The 8,622-nt window shown below is 45.1% G+C and overlaps 1 long non-coding RNA gene across 1 annotated transcript; it reads left to right on the forward strand.

Moving 5' to 3' along the window:
• The first annotated feature begins 1,337 nt into the window (after positions 1–1,337).
• LOC119381436 (uncharacterized) lies at positions 1,338–5,068 on the forward strand. The gene is made up of 3 exons (XR_005181447.2): positions 1,338–1,664; positions 3,998–4,094; positions 4,661–5,068. It is a non-coding gene; the product is annotated as an uncharacterized LOC119381436 (long non-coding RNA).
• Positions 5,069–8,622: the final 3,554 nt, after the last annotated feature.

An 8,622-nucleotide genomic window follows, 5' to 3' on the forward strand; every position in this document is an offset into this window, starting at 1 on the left:
CCAGTTCGGTGGCTGTAGATGAAGTACGGTGACTGAGAGTGGCAGAAATGGTGACATTGGCAGACGGAATCCATACCCCAATGGCAGATGACGTAGGCGTGACAGAGCCGTCAGTGTAAATATGACGGTGAGCCTTGTAGCTGTTTTCCATGTGCTGTACTGTACTGTGACCACATTCAGTGACACAACCGTACAGACTAAACAGACGCAAATACCCACCACCACACGACAAATTAAAGAAAAGACAGGCCGTAACTTGGAGTTTACTATAAACAGACACTTAGCCCAGTACCCTACACCTCTGTTATCAAAGCATATACCTGACGGACGCGTGTAAAGCGTGCGGGGAAAGAGCCACACTGCGGCACATACTTTGGGAATGTGCCGGGCGAGTTACTGTCGCTGGCGCCGCTCACTCCGCGATGCACTTTAGGCAGGGACGAATTCCGAAAGCAATCGTTGCTGCTACCACCGCGCGAGGGCAGAGGCCGGCCGCCGCCGCGGCTGTGGTCACTGCTGAGGATTGGCTGCGTCTGCGTCGCTTCCGCTGGGAGGCGGCACTCACCAGCGACAAGCTGACCGACCACCTTATGGCCGTACGGGAAGCCGAAGATGCCGCTGGGTCCAAGGACTTCGAGCTATCACCTGACGCCATCATCATCGACGGAGGGTGGGACGGGACAGCGGTTAATCCCCTCTTCCCCCCGCCTCGCCCGAAGGAAACTGCCGGACCTAATGAAAAGTTCATTGCTTCATTCATTCATTCTGCTATTTGCCTTTGTGCCTTTTTTATATATATGAATACATATACATATCCGGGATGCGACGGCGACGGCAAAAATTCGCCGAGAGTGTCCATATAGTTGCTATAGCAATAAAGTCACAGATTCGCCTGAAGGGCGAACCAATGAATGCGATAGCGAGAAATTGCAATGTCACAGGAAGAGTGGCAAGTAGCTAGAAACATGCTGCGCACTGCTCAAGCACAAAGGGCGCAGGAAATGAAAACACACAAGGCGAGTGCGAACTAAAAAATGTCACAGCTCGACACTTGCAGCGTCCTGCTCAAACACAGAGAAGGAGGCTCGAAAAGAACGCACAGGTATACATAGCACGAGAGCGAACTGTCACAGTTGTTACTTCAACTAACCTCCACTATGGCTCTTCGAGCTATCAGGTCACTCCATTCGCAAACGCGGCCGCTGCAGCGAGCAATGTGTCCTTCGTGTGGTCTATAGGTGGTATTCACGCGTAAGCAACGCTGCGCTTTCGTGCGGCATGACGGGAAGCGCTCGAACCGGCGCGGTGAGACTTCCGCTTCCTGTCGCCATGTTTTTGGGGGAGTGCTTTCGTTTCGTGGTGCTGCGAAGCGTAAGAGCTGCGCTGACCGGGCATTGTAATCAGGCGTCATCAACAATAATTCCAAATACGGTTAACTGTGCTGTGTTGGGATGCAACAACGAGTCAAGGCGGAAAGCTGACTGTGGTGAAAACACGACGAAAGTCAGTTTTTTTTTCTGTTCCGACTGTTGTTCGTCGGCTGTGCAACCAGACCCTCGAGGTCTCAACGAAACGTCGGGCGGAATGGTTTCGTCGCCTCAACCGTGGTGACATTAATACCAACGCTACTCACTACAAGGTCTGCAGCGAGCACATCGTTTCTGGTGAGTGCCTTTTTGTCGTTCTGCTACATATAGAGCAACATAAATATCATGGACTGGGCTTGCATAGGTTGGTCGACGCTAGTAATGCTGTAGCGTTTGTAGTTAGCATAACGTTTGTTGGCTTGTTTGAGGTAGCGAACTTAAAGATAGCTGTGTAAGCGTCATTGCTTTAAAAAGGCACGCGTGCACTCCGAAAACAAGAGCTGCGGAATCAATTCGCTATGTGCTCATTGCTTTTCCCCGTAGTGCTGGCGCCTGTGTCACCGTGTATCGCGATGTCACGAACTCGTCGCAGTAATGTAATTGTCATGTCATGCAGATCGTGGACGTATCCTACCGTTTACTGTAGCGCTTAGAGCGGCAGATTGGGGCCACTTGTCATTAAATTTCGATAGCAGGTGGAGGGAGAGCAATGAACATTAGTAAAGGGTGCTGCCCTGTCACGTTCCCCCATTCACCTTTTGTTTTTCTTTTAAATCAAACTGACTTGATACCGCGTACTCGCGCTTCTAAGCGCGAGTTCGCGGTATTGATTTTCGTCACAGCGGCAGCGTTTTCACGTTTTTGTAATGCAAAGTGCCCGTGTGTTTGATTAATGAACCCAAGCTACTGTAGAATCCCCCACTGCGGCGTGCTCGAAGTGATGTTGGCAAACACCAGAAATTAACTAATGCCCACACAACATTATTCCTGTTGGTTTTTGTGAAATGGCTATCATTGTTCTGGAAACGAGCGACACTTGTGCTGTCGATTCCGTTGCTTCAAGTTATCTTGCGCACGACCCCTTAGAACAGTGCCTAATTCATTTGCGTAAAAGCTGCATTTCGTGTAGTTGTGGCTCGACTCCAAGTAATGACTGAACTTCTTGCTACCGCAGCGAGTAGCTCGTTAGAAATCTGCCAGTTTTCTGCGAATTTATTTTTTATTTATTTTATTTTATTGATTTGTTTCAGACACAGAATGGGTCTTGGATGGCAAGGCTAAAGGCAGAACACTGTCTGCCTGACTGAGGCCTTGTCACCCATACATTGCTCCAACAGTGAGGCAGCATAGAACACAAGGGCAGACAAATTTCTACAAAAGAGTAACAATAATAAATTTGTTACATGTAAATGAAAAAAGTAACACAATTTCTAAGAAGTAAGAAGTAGTATACGCTAATACAATTTACAATAATGAAAATGATTACAAGCGCAATGTGACACAGACAGCTTGACAAAAAAAAATTATGTATACAGCGCTGAACCAAAACGACACTATACGCTAATACAATTTGTAATAACAAAAAAATGTTTACAAGCTCAATGCGGCACTGACAACGTGACAAATTCAAGAAATAATTATGTATACAGCACTAAACCAAAATGATACGTCCAACAAAATAGACCTAGCAATGAATTCAGTCATTAAGAGAAAGCAAGTACATCTTCATGGCATTTTTAAAGCAACTCAAAGACTTGCAGTTTTGCGCAATACTGAGAGTGCTAGGATGTGCATTTATAAAGGACGGAATTAAGTATGCAAGCTGTTTTGTACCATAAACTGTCCTACAAAAGGGAACTCTAAACTGATCATGTCTGAAATTGTATTGGGTGTTAGTTGAAAGGTACCTTTCAAGAAAAACAGTTGTATTTTTTTCGAATTCACCTCGTATATATATGGCGAGCCTAAGATTGTATAAGGCAGTTATTTTTAAAAGGCCATGTTTTAAGAATACATTTGCCGTATGATCTCGGTATCCAAGGTTTTCTATTGAGCGAACTGCTCGCTTCTGAAGAGTTATAAGCCGATTCAGATTTGATTGGCATGTGGTTCCCCATATCAGTAGGCAGTAACTAAGGTGAGATTGAATTAATGCGTGATACAACCGAAGTTTCAACCAAACAGGAACGAAGTGCCTAATCCTAAACAATGTGCCAGTTGACTTACAGATGCTGGAATGAATCTTTATGACATGTTGCTTGAAGCTAAGGTTTTCATCAAAGAGAACTCCGAGAAACTTGAAAACAGAAGTCCGTTCGATTACGGCGTCATTAAACTTTATACAAATAGAACAGTCGTCAGGCTTATTTACAGGCTTAAAAACAACATATTTGGTTTTACTGACATTCAACTGTAACTGGTTCGCTGAAAGCCAAACATAAAGTTGATCTAGCCAATTGTTAGCTGTAGTTTCGAGTCCACATAGACTGTTACCGGAAAAAAATAAACTTGTGTCGTCAGCGTACAAAACTATATCAGGAGTAAGTGGTATGTTAACAATGTCATTAATATATAATATAAAGAAAAGAGGACCTAATTGTGTTTGCAAACAGTTTTGTTTACACTTGCAGGAAGGCCATCCTACCTGATGGACGTTACAAACCCAGACTGGGCACCCAGCTCACACTTGGGGTATGACAGAAACTCAACTGCTAAATCTGAAGCAAGGTATGTTTGAATGTGCTACTTCTGACCTCCCTCGAAACGACACACTTGTCATGGCTGCCACTCAGCCAAAGAACCCTGGCGCCACCCGTGCTGGTAATGCAGAACAAATTTAAGATTTCGAAACTGCCAAGCAAGTGAATAGTGTGTATACAAGGAAAATATTAGACAATGAGACCTCAGTGGGTGCTAGTGAATGCAGTGTTGTTGATGGCAGCCACATTTTATGTTGCACTTCAAACAGCAGAAGTTTAAGAGACTGGCACGTATTCTTGCATTATTTTGTTGAAGGTTATCTGTTTGTTATTCAGGTTGCTCGTGACACAACTCAAGAGTTATGCAGCATATGTTATACAATCATCGAGTGATGAGCACCAATTTTACACAAGTTGTTTTGAGATTAGTTGTGTCAGGAGAGAGCAGACAGGTTGTAGCTTACAATGTCATGAGAACTCGGGGCAGCAATGTTGAAAATAGCAAACAATTGCAGAGATCCAACCATCACTGTAAGTAGTGCCAAGGATTACAGCATAGACATTTTCACATAAAGGCTTTACATTTTATTTCAGGCACCAGCGACGTTGCAAGAGGGCTGCGACCTCAAAGGAGATCCAAGAGGGCAATAGCAGAGTTCTCCAGCCTTCAAATGTGTTGAACGTGCAGCACAGCGCTTTGTGCAGAACTGTCACGGGTACAATGGCTTATTCATACATGGGGACTATTTCCTTTAATGACATTCAGCATCTTTATAGCACCTTGATTCTATACAGGCACACCACTTGCACGCCCTGTCTCTCTGGACACACTTCGGCTGTCGAAAGCTTCTTTGGAGCATGACAACACCCGTGTGCAATTTTACACGGGCCTACCAAGCTTCACAGTTCTTCACAGCTTCACAGTTCCGGGCAACAGCAGAGTTCTCCTAATTTTTACTTATGTGACGACCACGAATCCGAATATCCTGAACGTAGTTTTTTTTGTTTAAGTGCTCTTCCTATCAAGCAAATGTTCCATGAAAATAAAGTTCATACGACTCTTGCCAGTGTTAAGTTGTGGAATACTTCAATCTCCACTTATGTAGGCGGAGCCTCAACCATGTGTGCTTACAAATTCAGGTGTTATACTCTTCTAACACAAAACAGCGAAAGCCTGGCTGCAGTCATGGCAGACAAATGAGCCGTAACAAACTATTGCATATGTTTTGCATTAAATTTATATTTTATATGGTTTTTTTCAAAGACGAAATATTTAGGCATGTACCACTGCACATCTGTAAGGCAGTACGTGCAGCTACGTCACATATTGATAGAAATGGCTAATTAATCCCAGTGTAATTGTTAGGAAGCTTTACACCACTCGTGCAACTCCCAGATGGAGATGCCTGGCGAGATTTAACGCAATATTATGTCTTAATGTCACTTTTTGCCCAACATGATGCCTAAAGGCCTTTTTTTCAGAAGCAGTTTCAAGCATTCGCATGATTATGTGGGGGAACACTTGACTGCCATGCAGAATGCCTTGGTTCGATTCCAGCTCGAACCAGTTTAGTCACGCCTGAGGGGTCATGCGAGTTGCTTTGCCCACGTTTTTTCAAGGCTAGTGTTTGATGAGACACCTATGAATTTCACCTCAAAAAGCAAAACAGTAGTACACGTGGACATCCATAGTACAAGAAAGTCTCAGCAAAGCTGGTCATTTTGAACATAATTTTTTTGGTCTTGCAGTGCAGCTCTCTGTGGTGTTGTGGATATAATTGCAGGAGACTTTCATGCCAAAACTACGATATGATTATGAAGGACGCCATAGTGGACAGCTCCAGAAATTTCTACCACCTAGGGTTCCTTAACGTGCACCTAAATCTAAACACATGGGCCGAAGTGCCGCACAGTATGCCTTTCTGATCCATTGAAGAAGCATTGACGGGGGTCTTCAATGACCGTAATTTCTGCCTCTGAAACTTGTAAGAACTCTGAACGAAGTTTCAGACACTGATGCAGTAAGGACAAAAGCAGGAAATAAAGTTCATTTTTCTACCTGAATTTGTCTTTCAAAAGCGTTTTTTTAAGTCCTTAGAATCCCTTCTTGCGTTAATTGACCATATGTTTTCAAATGCACATAACGCATGTGCTGTGGCCATTATGTTGAAGCAGGAATCTTCCTAAAAATCCACTGTTTGCCCCAACAGAAACAAAACTGCTGGGAATAAAGTTCATCTTCCCCCTACATTTGCCTTAAGCAACCATGTTTTTTGTAATGTAAATTACATGGCAAGCCACGCATGTCAAAGCAAGAATCTCCCAATAGACCAGACATGTGCAGCACTGAAGGTAGGGATAACACTGCAACACAACACAAGCTGCTTCTAAATAGAGCAGTGTCCCAATGTGCGAGCAGGCTTCACCGAGACCGGCCATACAGGTGCAATGCGCAGCTTTAACCATGCCATCCTGCTTGACTAGAAGCCATGGCTCTAGTGGCTGAGGTGCAATCGCCTGAGAGTGGTTAACCTGCAAAAGGATGAAGTCGTTTATTTAACTGCTGGCTTTATGCACGCAGAAAACACAGGCCACCTAAACGCACACAAAGCAAGGCAAATTGCAGCATCAACAATGAGTGAAACTAATGTAGGTATCACCGCAACAGTACAGAAGCAAAACGCAAGCAAGCATCTTTCATGCATGTAGTCCATTCTAGGCACACTTGTGCGGACACATGCAACATCCGCTACCTCGCTGGCAGCGACAATTTGTAGAACGCAATGCACTTAGGCAGGTGACGAGTATTCGCAAACCAAAAAGAAAAAGATGCCGCAGCAAGGTAATCGCTGGAAAGCGCAGTTACACTGTCATTGTTTCTAAAGCAGCAGCGCGATGGGAAATGTCGTGTACAAGCAATTATTTTAGTATCGTTTTTCTTCCCTAAGCTCCGAAGAGAACTGTGTTACTTGACACTGTGCTGTGCAAAAGGGCACTCCTGGAATTTTCGCGTAGCGTCGTAGTGTAACGGTACAGAAGCGAAAATATGTAGGACCTCGCGCAGACACTTGTGAATGTTTCACGAGGTCTCGCTGCGCAGCGAAGCAAACTTCGAACATTAATCACACCACTGTCACACACATCGGCAAGCACTACCCGTTAGCGTTACAATGCGATCCAGAAATAGTCAGCCTAGTCAAAGATTGTCTTACCTTGGTGCGCGCGATGTTTTGATCGCCGTGTCTTCGCAGCTGGGGCTCTTTGCACGAATCCGCTGGTCAGGTAATTATGCGACTCGAGATTTTTTGGCCTTCAGTTGTTCGTGGGTGATGAAACTCGTCGTGTGCACAAGGTAATCATTGATGTCCGAAAGTTCTACGTTACGCACGAGTGCGAGATCGAACGACGTTTCTTTCGAAGTAAGCAAAAGTGGATCGACGCCACCGCAAAGCTCCACTTTCTTAACGTAGCGGTTCTTCGCATTCGCCTCTAAATTCTGCGCGTACGAACTCAACTTTACTGAGGGGCCCGCATTCATGGTTGCAAAGCAATGGTGCTTTACTGCAACTCTTTTAAAGTAATGAAAAGGCAGAGATCACCAGCCGCGGAGCTGCAGAAACACCGTTTGTTCTCGTTGGCACTAAGTGGCACCGTCCGGCGTCCCCCCAAAAATATGGCGCTACCATAGTGGCCAACGCAGGTCGTGCCCTTTCCGCTGCTGCAGCCGCCAGCCTGCTCTGCCGTGACGTCACGTGAATACCAAGTATAACTTCAGCGCAAACTTTGCGGTGAAAGCACAATACATACAAGATTTCCCCTCAATCGATAATCGCGCGAGCACGGTCGACCACGCCCTGTATGTCAAACTACATGTCGAAGGCGCACATCCAAACTCCGGCGAAACACTAGACAGCTGTGGCGTTGCATAGAACGCGACCAGCGCTTCGAGGAACGCGTTCGGAACGTATCGACGTGCTCCGCCATACGACAAAGCGACGCCGGCGTTCCTGGACGGCTGCGGCGTCTGAACTCACCGGTGACTGCTCCGCCCACTGAGGCTATGAAAGCAGGACAGACAATAAAAGAGGGGGGGGGGGGCTTTTTTTTGGTTTGGGGCTTGAACGCTCGTCTCATCACTTTTTTAAATGCGAATCATTTCTTAGCGAACTTCTGCGACTTTGAGCGTATCTATCTATCTATCTATCTATCTATCTATCTATCTATCTATCTATCTATCTATCTATCTATCTATCTATCTATCCGCCTACGACTTTGTGCTCTCCTGGCCGTTTAGTTTCTCGGATCTATACCAAAATTGGTGTGTCATAACGTGGCCTTATTACGAACATAAATGACAGGTCATATCATGAAGATCATGACACGCATGTCATGAACAGCAGGATTTACATTCCACGGTCTTTGGGCTCCTTGGCCGTTTCGTTAATCGGATGTATACCAAAATTGGTGTGTCATAACATGGCCTTACTGCGAACATAAATGACATGTCATATAATGAAAATCATGACGCATATCATGAACAGCATAATTTACATTCC

Source organism: Rhipicephalus sanguineus, chromosome 2 (assembly GCF_013339695.2).
Source record: "Rhipicephalus sanguineus isolate Rsan-2018 chromosome 2, BIME_Rsan_1.4, whole genome shotgun sequence".
In the NCBI taxonomy this organism is placed as follows: domain Eukaryota; kingdom Metazoa; phylum Arthropoda; class Arachnida; order Ixodida; family Ixodidae; genus Rhipicephalus; species Rhipicephalus sanguineus.